The following is a 14,327-nucleotide window of genomic DNA, read 5'->3' as shown; positions in this document are numbered from 1 at the left end:
TATATCATATTAATTTATTGAGAAGAATACACGAGCTATCCAGCTTAGTACACGAACAAGAACAATCTCAAAATAGATTTGGTACGTAGCTTGGAGGATACTCAGATTAAATATTCATTCTGAGTTTTCATGCGAGAGCTTTTTCAAGAAAAAAAGAAGGAAACATTCTCTTGGTTATTGTAGACCTCCACAACATAGTTCTGTCAGTTCCACACTTCGTGTCATAGCAGATGTAAGAGGAATCGACGACAAAAGATTGCGAGGCAGTGGAGGAACCTTCCATGTAATTCCTGTAGATGACCAAAGGGACTTTACAGATTGCGGTAACGATCGGATTGGAGCAGTGGCGAAGGTAATCGACTTATAGTCAGGACGACTATCAGATCTCTTAACTGGACGTCCCGAATCGACTTTCTGTAATTTCCCTATGTCGTATACACTGTAATAGAATATTACGAAATACTTCGAAGAAAACGGTCTATTGACAAATAAGCAGTAAGCATTCAGGAAGTTTCGTTCTTGTGAGACACAACTGACTCTTTATTCACAAGAAATAATGAGTACTATCGACAGGGCATCTCAAATTGATTTCCTATTTCTGATTTCCATAAGGCTATTACACTGTTGCTCTCAAGCGTATTCTAATCAAACTGCCTTTGGGAGCACAATCTCAGTTGTGCCACTGCATTCGTGATTTCCTGTCAGAGAAGTCACCGTTCGTAGGAGCTGAGAGGTCATGCAGTGGAACAGAAGAGATATCTGGGGCTTCTGTTGGGGTCCCTGTTATTAATTAATATGCACGACCGAGGAGACTATCTGAGCAGCTTTCTTATTGTTACATTGTTTGCAAATTTTAACGTCATTTCTGTCTGCTAATTAGATCTAAACTAACTGCAAAATGATTTAGACAAGATATCTGTATGGCGCGAAAAGTGGCAGTTAAATATGAACAATAAATGTGTTAAGTCCTCCACATGAGCCCTAAAAAAAGTCGTCAAATTTCGGTTACACGATACATCAGACAAATTTAAAGGTTGTAGATCCAACTAAATATCTAGGGAGTACAGTTATGAACAACTGAAATTGGAAAGAACACAAATGTTGTGAGGAAGTCGAACGAAATACTGCATTTTATTGGCAGAACACGTAGAAGATGCAGCAAATCTGTAGAGATTGTAATGTTCCCCTTTAGATAACCGGCTTTTGCGAAAATATGACTGACCGTCTTCGCTTGTGCTTTACAGAAACAAAAATTCCCCAAGGCTATCGTTTCCGAAGATAAATATAACACCTATTAGTGAGGGAGAGGATTATAAAAAATGATCTCGGAGGACAACTTATTCCGGCTATTCTACTTTCAGTTAAATTTAGTTCGGTCATCAAAATTAGTGCAATCATTCACGTATTGTTCCAACGAAAAGGGGTACCACGGGACTTGGGACACAAAACAATGAACCTTACTAATACTTCTAGAATAAATGAAAAAACGGTCGTCATCCCAGTTGGGCTCTGTCAGTTAACTAACTAATTAAAACAGGGAACAACAAGGGTAAGGAATAATTTAAATACGTGCGGCAACATAAGGCTACACACACGTTCGTAGTAACAAAACACGTCACGAAATAATAATGAGAAAGAATTTCAGTTATTAGTACACTCGTTATTAAACTCAGTTAAATTAATCTGGAATAAATAAAACTCACACTGACTAACTGGAGCCTGCCTATTGTTATGCTAAACAGTTATGTAACCTTACACTAGCGTTTACTTACTTTTGCTAACTGCCGCGCGGGATTAGCCGAGCGGTCTGGGGCGCTGTAGCCTTTAAATCGGCCGCGGTCCGTTAGTATACGTCAGACCCGCGTGTCGCCACTATCAGTGATTGCAGACCGAGCGCCGCCACACGGCAGGTGTAATCTAGAGAGATACCCTAGCACTCGCCCCAGTTGTACAGCCGAGTTTGCTAACGATGCTTCACTGTCCACATACGCTCTCGTTTGCCGAGACGACAGTTTAGCGTAGCCTTCAGCTACGTCATTTGCTACGACCTAGCAAGGCGCCATATTCTGTTACTATTCAGAACAGATAATATTGTGAATCATGTACCGTCAAGAGCGACGTTCATCATTAATGGATTAAAGTTAAGTATCAAACGAATTACGTCCGCTTTCTGAACTCTAATTCCTTGTCATGTTCCAGACCTCACGTCAATATAGTTCTTCCCTCCTCACGCCAACCTGCGTGAAGTAAAACGCGTGCATTTCGGCCTTCTCTAGTAACACGGTGTTGGCTCTTCTGCCAACCAAACAATAACTTCCAACCAAATTCCGCGCCGGCCGGAGTGGCCGTGCGTTTCTAGGCGCTACAGTCTGGAACCGGGCGACCGCTACGGTCGCAGGTTCGAATCCTGCCTCGGGCATGGATGTGTGTGATGTCCTTAGGTTAGTTAGGTTTAATTAGTTCTAAGTTCTACGCGACTGATGACCTCAGTAGGTAAGTCGCATAGTGCTCGGAGCCATTTGAAACATTTTTTTTTTTTAACCAAACTTCCGCATGACACATCTGTAAGGCTGTGGTATATACTCTTTGGTTTTATAGATCATCTGTGATTCTTGTCAGTGATATGGAGGTCAATTAGTTGGAGCCGCGCGGGATTAGCCGAGCGGTTCATGCGCTGCAGTCATGGACTGTGCGGCTGGTCCCGGCGGAGGTTCGAGTCCTCCCTAGGGCATGGGTGTGTATGTTTGTCCTTAGGATGATTTAGGTTAAGTAGTGTGTAAGCTCCCCCCATGAACCATGGACCTTGCCGTTGGTGGGGAGGCTTGCGTGCCTCAGCGATACAGATGGCCGTACCGTAGATGCAACCACAACGGAGGGGTATCTGTTGAGAGACCAGACAAACATGTGGTTCCTGAAGAGGGGCAACAGCCTTTTCAGTACTTGCAGGGGCAACAGTCTGGATGATTGACTGATCTGGCCTTGTAACATTAACCAAAACGGCCTTGCTGTGCTGGTACTGCGAACGGCTGAAAGCAAGGGGAAACTACAGCCGTAATTTTTCCCAAGGACATGCAGCTTTATTGTATGATTAAATGATGATGGCGTCCTCTTGGGTAAAATATCCCGGAGGTAAAATAGTCCCCCATTCGGATCTCCGGGCGGGGACTACTCAAGAGGACGTCGTTATCAGGAGAAAGAAAACTGGCATTCTACGGATCGGAGCGTGGAATGTCAGATCCCTTAATCGGGCAGGTAGGTTAGAAAATTTAAAAAGGGAAATGGATAGGTTAAAGTTAGATATAGTGGGAATTAGTGAAGTTCGGTGGCAGGAGGAACAAGACTTTTGGTCAGGTGATTACAGGGTTATAAATACAAAATCAAATAGGGGTAATGCAGGAGTAGGTTTAATAATGAATAAATAAATAGGAGTGCGGGTTAGCTACTACAAACAGCATTGTGGACGCATTATTGTGGCCAAGATAGACACAAAGCCCATGCTTACTACAGTAGTACAAGTTTATATGCCAACTAGCTCTGCAGATGATGAAGGAATTGATGAAATGTATGACGAGATAAAAGAAATTATTCAGGTAGTGAAGGGAGACGAAAATTTAATAGTCATGGGTGACTGGAATTCGTCAGTAGGAAAAGAGAGAGAAGGAAACATAGTAGGTGAATATGGATTGGGGGGAAGAAATGAAAGAGGAAGCCGCTTTGTTGAATTTTGCACAGGGCATAACTTAATCATAGCTAACACTTGGTTCAAGAATCATGAAAGAAGGTTGCATGCCTGGATGAATCCTGGAGATACTAAAAGGTATCATATAGATTATATAATGGTAAGACAGAGATTTAGGAACCAGGTTTTAAATTGTAACACATTTCCAGGGGCAGATGTGGATTCTGACCACAATCTATTGGTTATGAACTGCAGATTGAAACTGAAGAAACTGCAAAAAGGTGGGAATTTAAGGAGATGGAAACTGGATAAACTGAAAGATCCAGAGGTTGTAGAGAGTTTCAGGGAGAGCATAAGGGAACAATTGACAGGAATGGAGGAAAGAAATACAGTAGAAGAAGAATGGGTAGCTCTGAGGGATGAAGTAGTGAAGGCAGCAGACGATCAAGTAGGTAAAAAGGCGAGGGCTAAAAGAAATCCTTGGGTAACAGAAGAAATATTGAATTTAATTGATGAAAGGAGAAAATATAAAAATGCAGTAAATGAAACAGGCAAAAAGGAATGCAAACGTCTCAAAAATGAGATCGACAGGAAGTGCAAAAGGGCTAAGCAGGGATGGCTAGAGGACAAATGTAAGGATGTAGAGGCTTGTCTCACTAGGGGTAAGATAGATACTGCCTACAGGAAAATTAAAGAGACCTTTGGAGAGAAGAGAACCACTTGTATGAATATCAAGAGCTCAGATGGCAACCCAGTTCTAAGCAAAGAAGGGAAAGCAGAAAGGTGGAAGCAGTATATAGAGGGCCTATACAAGGGCGATGTACTTGAGGACAATATTATGGAAATGGAAGAGAATATAGATGAAGATGAAATGGGAGATACGATACTGCGTGAAGAGTTTGACAGAGCACTGAAAGACCTGAGTCGAAACAAGGCCCGGGAGTAGACAACATTCCATTAGAACTACTGACGGCCTTGGGAGAGCCAGTCCTGACAAAACTCTACCATCTGGTGAGGAAGATGTATGAGACCGGCGAAATACCCTTTTGAAGTCTAAGAAGAATATAATAATTCCAATCCCAAAGAAAGCAGGCGTTGAGAGATGTGAAAATTACCGAACTATCAGTTTAATAAGTCACAGCTGCAAAATACTAACGCGAATTCTTTACAGACGAATGGAAATACTGGTAGAAGCGGACCTCGGGGAAGATCAGTTTGGATTCCGTAGAAATGTTGGAACACGTGAGGCAATACTGACCCTACGACTTATCTTAGAAACTAGATTAAGGAAAGGCAAACCTACGTTTCTAGCATTTGTAGACTTAGAGAAAGCTTTTGACAACGTTAACTGGAATACTCTCTTTCAAATTCTGAAGGTGGCAGGGGTAAAATACAGGGAGCGAAAGGCTATTTACAATTTGTACAGAAACCAGATGGCAGTTATAAGAGTCGAGGGGGATGACAGGGAAGCAGTGGTTGGGAAAGGAGTGAGACAGGGTTGTAGCCTCTCCCCGATGTTATTCAATCTGTATATTGAGCAAGTAGTAAAGGAAACAAAACAAAAATTCGGAGTAGGTATTAAAATTCATGGAGAAGAAGTAAAAACTTTGAGGTTCGCCGATGACATTGTGATTCTGTCAGAGACAGCAAAGGAGCAGTTGAACGGAATGGACAGTGTCTTGAAAGGAGGATATAAGATGAACATCAATAAAAGCAAAACGAGGATAATGGAATGTAGTCAAATTAAATCGGGCGATGCTGAGGGGATTAGATTAGGAAATGAGACACTTAAAGTAGTAAAGGAGTTTTGGTTTTTAGGGAGTAAAATAACTGATGATGGTCGAAGTAGAGAGGATATAAAATGTAGACTGGCAATGGCAAGGAAATCGTTTCTGAAGAAGAGAAATTTGTTAACATCGAGTATAGATTTAAGTGTCAGGAAGTCATTTCTGAAAGTATTTGTATGGAGTGTAGCCATGTATGGAAGTGAAACATGAACGATAACCAGTTTGGACAAGAAGAGAATAGAAGCTTTCGAAATGTGGTGCTACAGAAGAATGCTGAAGATAAGGTGGGTAGATCACGTAACTAATGAGAAGGTATTGAATAGGATTGGGGAGAAGAGAAGTTTGTGGCACAACTTGACTAGAAGAAGGGATCGGTTGGTAGGACATGTTTTGAGGCATCAAGGGATCACAAATTTAGCATTGGAGGGCAGCGTGGAGGGTAAAAATCGTAGAGGGAGACCAAGAGATCAATACACTAAGCAGATTCAGAAGGATGTAGGTTGCAGTAGGTACTGGGAGATGAAGAAGCTTGCACAGGATAGAGTAGCATGGAGAGCTGCATCAAACCAGTCTCAGGACTGAAGACCGCAACAACAACAACAACAGTGCGTAAGCTTAGGGACTGATGACCTTAGCAGTTAAGTGCCATAAGATTTCACACACATTTGGACATTTTTTGAATTAGTTGAATGGCGGAAAAGGCGTTGATGGACAAAACAGACTCACACAGTAGATGATAGACACCCTTCAGGTGTAATATGGGGAGGCTATCAGACAGAACCAATCGAGTGTACGTGAAATGAAAAGTGTAGTATGGGCTATATATTTCCACATGCTGTCAACAGATGAAGAGCGCATTCATTAAGTGTGCCATGTTAACGGGTGTAAATATCTACAGGTTTAGAGGGTTAACATCCCTACATTCACAAGGACAGGCTTCCAAATTGTATCTTGAATGTTATCAAGCCCACTTGCACGCTTCTCGCTGATCCTGAACTTCTAAAAAAGTGTGTCCATGCCAAAATCCAGAATACAAATGAGGCTATGCAGTTACTCATATGGAAACAAAACCCTAAAGCCACTTCTTTATCTGCTACAGTTGTCAGAACTGCAACTTTTGATGCAGTTCTTGTATTAAACGATAGGAGCGTAGGAAAGATGGAGTTATTAAAGAGAATTGACTTTAAGACAGGAAATTTCACTCAAGACACCTTGAGAAAAATCGATTTACAGCGTCTCTCTGCAGCTGAAAAGTCACTTGCAGACCTGGTAAGGGTAAGAAAGCAGAAAACAAGAAATCCGAAGAGAAGCCTTGAAGGAAACAGGACCAAAGAGTACAAAGCTTGGGTCTTCTGAAGATATGACATAAGAAAAAAGTCAGGTTGAACTTTAAACTGCAGTTCCTGAAAATTACGTTTTTTAAAGTTTGTATATTTTTTCTCATAATCTGTGAAGGCTAGTATTATGAAATTTTGTATACTTATTTCTATAAACCAGATAAATATTGTCTCAAGAGTAAATTTTGAAATCTGGAATAGGCCGGTAGTTTATTAAATGCAGGAGGTTACAACATGGAGGGGGCGGGCGTTTGTGGAGAGGAGTGGACGGTTTTTTAGGTTAGAGGGTCTCTGGGAAACAAAAACAGGGTTCAGTCTGAAAGGGCTCAGGTCGAACGCAGAAAGAACGTAGATCTAGGAACCAACAGTATAACAGTTGTAAACTATCGTAACTGTGCCGGGAGGTCACCAGAGCTCCAAGCACTAATAGTAAGCGCTGATGCTCAAATCATTATAGGCACTGAAAGCTGGCTAAAGGCAGACATAAGTTCAATCATAATTTTTGCGAAGGACGGAACGGTGTTCAGAAACGATTGGCTAAATACATTTGGCATCGGCGTGTTTGTTACTATTGGAAGTAGTTTATCTTCTAGCGAAATAGAAGTAGACACTTCCTGTGAGGTATTACGGGTAAGGTCATTCTCGGCAGCTGGAAAAAATAACTGCATCCTATTACCGACCTCCCAACTCAGACGATAAATTGCTGAAAGGTCCTTAGAAAACTTGAGTTTAATTTCAAACACGTATCTGACTCACACGGTTATAGTTGGTGGTGACTTCAATTAAGCCTCGATATGTTGGCGAAAATGTTCAAATCCGGAGGTACACATAAAACATCATCCGTAATTTTGTGAAACGCATTCTCTGGATGTTATTTCGAGCAATTAGTTCATGAGCCCACTCGACAAGTAAACGGTTGTGAAAACGCACTTGACCTCTCAAAACATATAATTCTGTGATAATGATGATCAACAAAACGGATAAATGGATTAGTGAACACAGGCTGAATACCGTAACTCAGAAATCGACCAAAAACAAACGAAAAATATAACTATTCAAAAAAGCAGATAATAATTACTTTGTCCCTTCCTGAGAGACAATCTCCACTCCTCTCAAATTAACAATGTAATTGTAAAGTATATGTAGCTTGAATTCAGAGAAATAGTATCGGCAGCACTTGAGAGATTTATACCAATTAAATTAACAAACGACGGAGCTGATCCCCCACGGTATACAAAACAGGCCAGAACACTGTTGTAGAAACAACGAAAAAAGCGTTCCAAATCCCAAAGATTAGCAATCTTTTAAAGAATCTCAAAATATAGCGCAGACTTCAGTGCGATACGCTTATAATAGTTTCCACAACGAAACTTTGTCCCCTAAACTGACAGAAAATCCAAAGAGATTCTGGTCGTATGCACAGTATGCAGCGGCGAGACACAACCAATGTCTTCTCTGCGTGGTAGCAATGGAAATGCTATAGGTAACAATGCTGTTACTAAATTCTTTCGCCTAAGAAGACGAAGTAAATATTCCAAAATTCGGATCAAGAACAGCTGCTAACGTGAGTAACTTGGAACCAGATATCCTCGGAGTAGTGAACAACTTATATCACTTAATAAAAGCAAGTCTTCCGGTCCAGACTGTATACCAGCTAAGTTCCTTTCAGAGTATGCTGATGCAATAGTCCCATATTTAACAATAGTATACAAATGCCCGCTCGACGAAAGATCCGTACCCAAAGAATGGAGCCGGCCGTGGTGGCCGTCCGGTTCTAGGCACTTCAGTCCGGAACCGCGTGACTGCTAGGTTCGCAGGTTCGAATCCTGCCTCGGGCATGGATGTGTGTGATATCCTTAGGTTAGTTAGGTTTAAGTAGTTCTAAGTTCTAGGGGACTGCTGACCTCAGATGTTAAGTCCCATAGTGCTCAGAGCCATTTGAACCAAAGATTGGAAAGTTGAACAGGCCACACCAGTATTCAGCAAAGGAAATAGGAGTACTCTGTAATTTACAGGCCCAGATCATTAACACTGGTATGTAGTAGGAATTTGGAACATATATTGTGTTCGAACATAATGAATTACCACGAAAAGAACAGTTTGTTGACACGTAGTCAACACGGATTCAGAAAACATCGTCCTTATGAAAAGCAACTAGCTCTTTCCTCATGCGAAGTTTTCGGTGATATCGACAAGGGATTTCAGATCGATTCCGTATTTCCAGATTTCCAGAAGGCTATTGTCACCGTACCTCACAAGCGGCTTGCAGTCAAATTGCGTGCTTATGGAATGTCGCAGTTATGCGACTGGATTTGTAATTTCCTGTCACTGAGGTCACAGCTCGTAGTAAGTGACGATAAGTCATCAAGTAAAACAGAAGGGATTTCTGCCGTTCCCCAAGGTAGTGTTATGGGCCCTCTGCTGTTTATTATCTATATAAACGATTTAAGAGACAATCTGAGCAGCCATTTTAGGTTGTTTGGAGTCGTTTATCGTCTAGTAAAGTCATCAGAAGATCAAAACCAATTGCAAAACGATTTAGAAAATGTATCTGTATGGTGCAAAAATAGGCAATTGATCCTGATAATGAAAAGTGTGAGGTTATCTACATGAGTGCTAAAAGGTATCTATTAAACTTCGCTTGCACGATAGGTCAACCAAATCTAAAGGCTGTAAATTCAAGTAAATACCTAGGAATTACAATTAAGAACAACTTAAATCGGAAAATACGTATTGAAAATGTTGTGGGGAAGGCAACCAATACTGGGTTTTATTGGCAGAGCACTTCAAAGACGCAACGTATCTACTAAAAAGACTGCCTACACTACACTTGTAAGTCCTCTTTAGGAGTACTGCTGTGCGGTGTGCGATCCTTACCAGACAGGATTAAAGCAGTACAAAGAGAAAGTTTAAAGAAGGACAGCACGTTTTATATTATCGAGAAGTAGGGGAGAGAGTGTCACGGACATGATATAGGATTTGAGGTGGACATCATTAAAACAAAGGCTTTTCTCGTTGCGGAGGGTTCTTCTCACGAAATTTCAGCAACCAACTTTCTCCACCGAATGCGAAAATATTTTGTTGACGCTGAGCTACACAGGAAAAAACGTTCGTCATAATAAAATAATGGAAGTCAGAGCTCGCACGCTGTTCGAGAGTGGAATAATTGGAAATTACGGTGAAATTGATTCGATGAACCCTCTGCTAAATCTGATTTGTGGAGTAGCCATGTAGACGTAGATGTAGACCCAAAAGGTTTAAGCCACCCTGTAGTTGCTGTGTGGAAGAAAGTCAGGTCATAACAGCATTTACTTCGGTAGCAGGGCGTTGTCTTCCTGCCTCGTTTGTATGTTTGTTGCCAAGTGCATTTGGTGAATACAGCCCTTCCTCAATAGCTATCAGTATTATCTCTGTGTCCCAGCAACAGATGTTTTGCTCATTCTTATCATTTCCGATACATATCAAGTGTTGGACCATCATAACCGAAGGTAATTTCGCTTCTGGCTGCAACTACTGAACATGGACATTTGGACGCTATTTCGTAGTCACTTGACACATTATCTGCCACTACCCTCCACCACGCCCATTTGATTTGACGGCATGAAACATGGCAGAGAGTTGTGCACTTTTTTAAAAAAAAAAAAAAAATCTTGATTCAAATCATTGTAATTTTGCAATTTAACCTACTACCTAAGTAGATTAGTAGGTCATATTTCTAACTGTTAACAATTGGCAATCTGTAGCTTTTACTTTCTAACACTACAGGTTAATACTACAATGCCTTCACCACTATGGGAACTATTCTACTGTTATTTGTTATGCATGTTGTTATGATGATTAAATTGCATTTTCTTCTACTGTTAGACTTGGATACTACTTTTAATATGTTACTATGACTACTCTACCTGCAGCGTTACAGGTGTGCCAGTAGAAACAAACCTAATTTTGCTGGCCTTTCCCACTGAGCTAATCCCAGTGGGAGTGCCCCTGACACTGGGCTGGCTGATGACTTTTTCGCTGCAGTTCTATACTAATCTAATTATCCTATTTCTGATCCTATAACTAAATCTATCTCTATATCTACTGTCATGATCGATGCGTTCTCAAGTCCGGTGACGATGTACTAACCCCCCCCCCCCCCTACTTAGTCCTAAAACATGGCGGATTCCAGCCATGAGGCGCCTGGCCAAGTCCATGTCCTGGCGGAACTGGGAAGGTGTACGGAGTCTAAGTCTGGTGTTGTTTATTCTTTTAATTGTTTCTTAGGTATTCTCTGAGGACTTTACTTGAGATCGCATCTGCTAGTTTATTCAGGACATTAAATGTGTCCTCTTGCCTGATCAGGTGGTGCGTGTCGTTTTGGGTAGTTGTTCCCGACGTTGTTGTGCAACATCGTCGAAGAGGGGGCACTCGTACACGACATGGTCTCGAGTGCCCTGCACTGCTCCACAGTCACACGCTGGTGTAGCCCTCTTCCCAAACCGACACAGATATGTCGGGTAGGGTCCATGTCCGGAAAGGAAGTGCAGCAAGCCTCTAGTTGGTTTGATGTATGTGAGCTTTAAGCGTTCCTCTATGTTTGGAAGCAGCTCATGTGTTCTACGCCCTGTCTCATCGTTATCCCAAATATCCTGCCATAATTCAGTCCCCCTTCTTTAAATGCTTGGTTTATCTCCTACGTATACCCCCATAATTTCTTCTATTTTTGCTCTCCTGTCCTTCTTTATCCAGTACCAGGTGGCCTGTTCCCTTATTTTTATGTCAAGTGGACATAGCCCCATTAGCACTAAAAGTGCCCCTCCCGGAGTTGTTCTGTATGCTCCTACTGAACGTAGGAGCATATTCCGCTGCACTCTTCGTACGGCCATGGCAGGCATGACCCTCGTGAGCCTGTGTGCCCAGACCGTTGACCCGTATCCTACAATAGATGTCAGAATGTTATTATGGCACAAATGATTAGGTCAGGTGGGAGTAGGAATCTTTTATGTCCATTTCCGATTAAATTGTTTAGCACTGTTAGTGATCTCTGTATTACTGTGTCAATATGTGATGCATAGTTCCACCTCTCGTCGACGATTACACCTAGATATCGGGCTTCACAGCGCCTGAGAACCGGCAAGCCGTTAATTCTGACAGTAGGGTTTCTTAGTAGCTGACCTTTGAGTAATAGGTAAGTGGACTTGTTAGGTGCGATAGTCATTTTTGTTTTGTGACACCATGTGGTCAACACAGCTATCGCTCCCTCTACCTTTGTCTCTAAGTCTTCTCGGCTACGGCCGCCGACCAGCAGGAGGAGGTCGTCTGCGTAGGTTATGACCTCTAGCACATCTTCACTGCTCTTTAGATCGTCTAACAGTGGCTCCATATTTATGTCCCAAAAGAGAGGCCCCAGGACGGAACCCTGAGGACACCCTTTGGTTATTTTCTTGTTGACTTTGCCGCTAGGGGCCGATAGCCAAACCTCCCATTCTGCAGAATAGCTCCTGAGACATCCTTACAGCGGCCCTGGGCACTCCTTCTCCCGCAGGCAGGAGAAGAGTGAAGGCCACCACAGGTTGTCAAAGGCGCCAATGATGTCCGCCATGATGCCGACAATGTACTTGTGCGGGGCAGAGTCACAGACATCCGCAGCCAGGCCGATTGCGTCAGACGCCGACCGCCCCGACCGAAAACCGAATTGTCTGTCACTCATCCCGCACAGGACTCGGTGGGACTCGGTGTGCTGCCAGTCTGTCTGCTAGCAACCTCTCACTTTGCTTCACTGCCGTCCCGGTGATGCTTCCGTATGGCATTCGCTCTCTCTGGTGCGATTCCATGTATTAGACTGTGACAGTAGTGTGGCGGTGCAGACGTCTATCGATGTCTTCAGTAATCCTGGGATTCCGAGTATCTTGCAGACAAACGGCATACGAGGAGAATCACAAAGAATATAGGTAAATATAAATATCACAGCTCGGTTGTTTGCTGATATCTCAAGCCTACCGACTTAGAAACCTAAAAACCAGAGACACTATTATGAAAATGTTAGTGCCATTTGAACTCCTTAATCTGTAGAATATTAGTTAATAAACATCGTTTAGGAGCAGTGATATGTGTGTTTAACAGCGTCACCTAAAGGGTTAATGGAGCTGTAGCCATCCAAGCGGACTGACGTGCCCCTGGTCTGTCTCCATGTGGCTGCCACCCCCCCCCCTCCTCCCCCCCCCCCACCCCCATCCCCGCCACCGTCTGCCAGCGGCCACACAATGCGCTGCACATTTAGCGCCGCTGCCCTGCGTAATTTCGCCACTAATTACATTCGAATGAATCTGCAAGAGAAATAAATTTGGGCCGGCCACGTCCGCCGTGTGTTTCAATTAATGAGAACATTGCCGTCTGGCCGCATCTCTCCGTCACACCGTCACAAACCCAGAGTACCATATGTCCGTTGTGGGAGGCGCCGCGTTTAAAACACCAACACACAGTCCTGATCCATGTCTGCGGCTCCCTATCGGAGGATTCCCCTGAGGCCACAAACAACTTAATACACTTGTATGAAACATTCTCGGTATGCGTTCCGCCTCAAATACCAATAGTTTTTGCCGAGCGAGATGGCGCAGAGGTTAGATCAGGGGCCGGCCGAGCGGTTCTAGGCGCTTCCGTCTGGAACCGCGCGACCACTACGGTCGCAGGTTCGAATCCTGCCTCGGGCATGGATGTGTGCGATGTCCTTAGGTTAGTTAGGTTTAAGTAGTTCTAAGTTCTAGGGGACTGATGACCTCAGATGTTAAGCCCCATAGTGCTCAGAGCCATTTTTTTAGATCGGGGTCCGGCCATATAGATGTAGACTCTCCGTGATTTTCCTAAATCAGTCCAGGCAAATGCCAGGACGGTTCCTTTGAAAGGGTGCGGCAGAGTTCCTCCACCATCCTTGAAACACCCCAAGCTTGTGCTCCGTGTGCAGTGACTTCGTTGTCGACGGGACCTTAAACCCTAATTTCCTTCCTTCTTTCGCCTGTTTTGTTACATTTTATATCTTTCATTCGTAACTCGTTAGACCAAAGCGAGTTGTTGCAGGATTTCCTCCCCCCCCCCCCTCTCTCTCTCTCTCCCTTTTTCTGTAGGGCGAAAGGTTGATACACACGAAAGTCTTCTTCTTTCTTGGATTCTTGTAATTTTCTTCAAGCAGTTTCACTATCATTATATGCCTGCTAACAGCTGTCATTCCATCATGTGTATTTCTTTTCCTTTTAATCCCAGCTATTTCTTTCTCAGCCTCTACCAACTGTCGTTTTAACACGTTTTTCTCGTCTCGCTTTTCTTGTCTAGTTGTTCGGTATAGATTTTGCAACTGATTTTAAACTAATTTCCCGATGAGTTAGAGACTTTGAACTTTCAGCATGGCTCAGAACTAACTGAGAATACAATATTGATTCGTTCTCTTGTCCGATTTGTGGCGGAGAGTACATTGTTTACCGCTATTATTTCCCGCTGAGCTAGAGACTTGAAAGTTTAAGCATAAGTCAGTACTGGGCGATAATGCAA

Source organism: Schistocerca piceifrons, chromosome 8 (assembly GCF_021461385.2).
Source record: "Schistocerca piceifrons isolate TAMUIC-IGC-003096 chromosome 8, iqSchPice1.1, whole genome shotgun sequence".
In the NCBI taxonomy this organism is placed as follows: domain Eukaryota; kingdom Metazoa; phylum Arthropoda; class Insecta; order Orthoptera; family Acrididae; genus Schistocerca; species Schistocerca piceifrons.
This window is presented reverse-complemented; position numbering follows the sequence as displayed.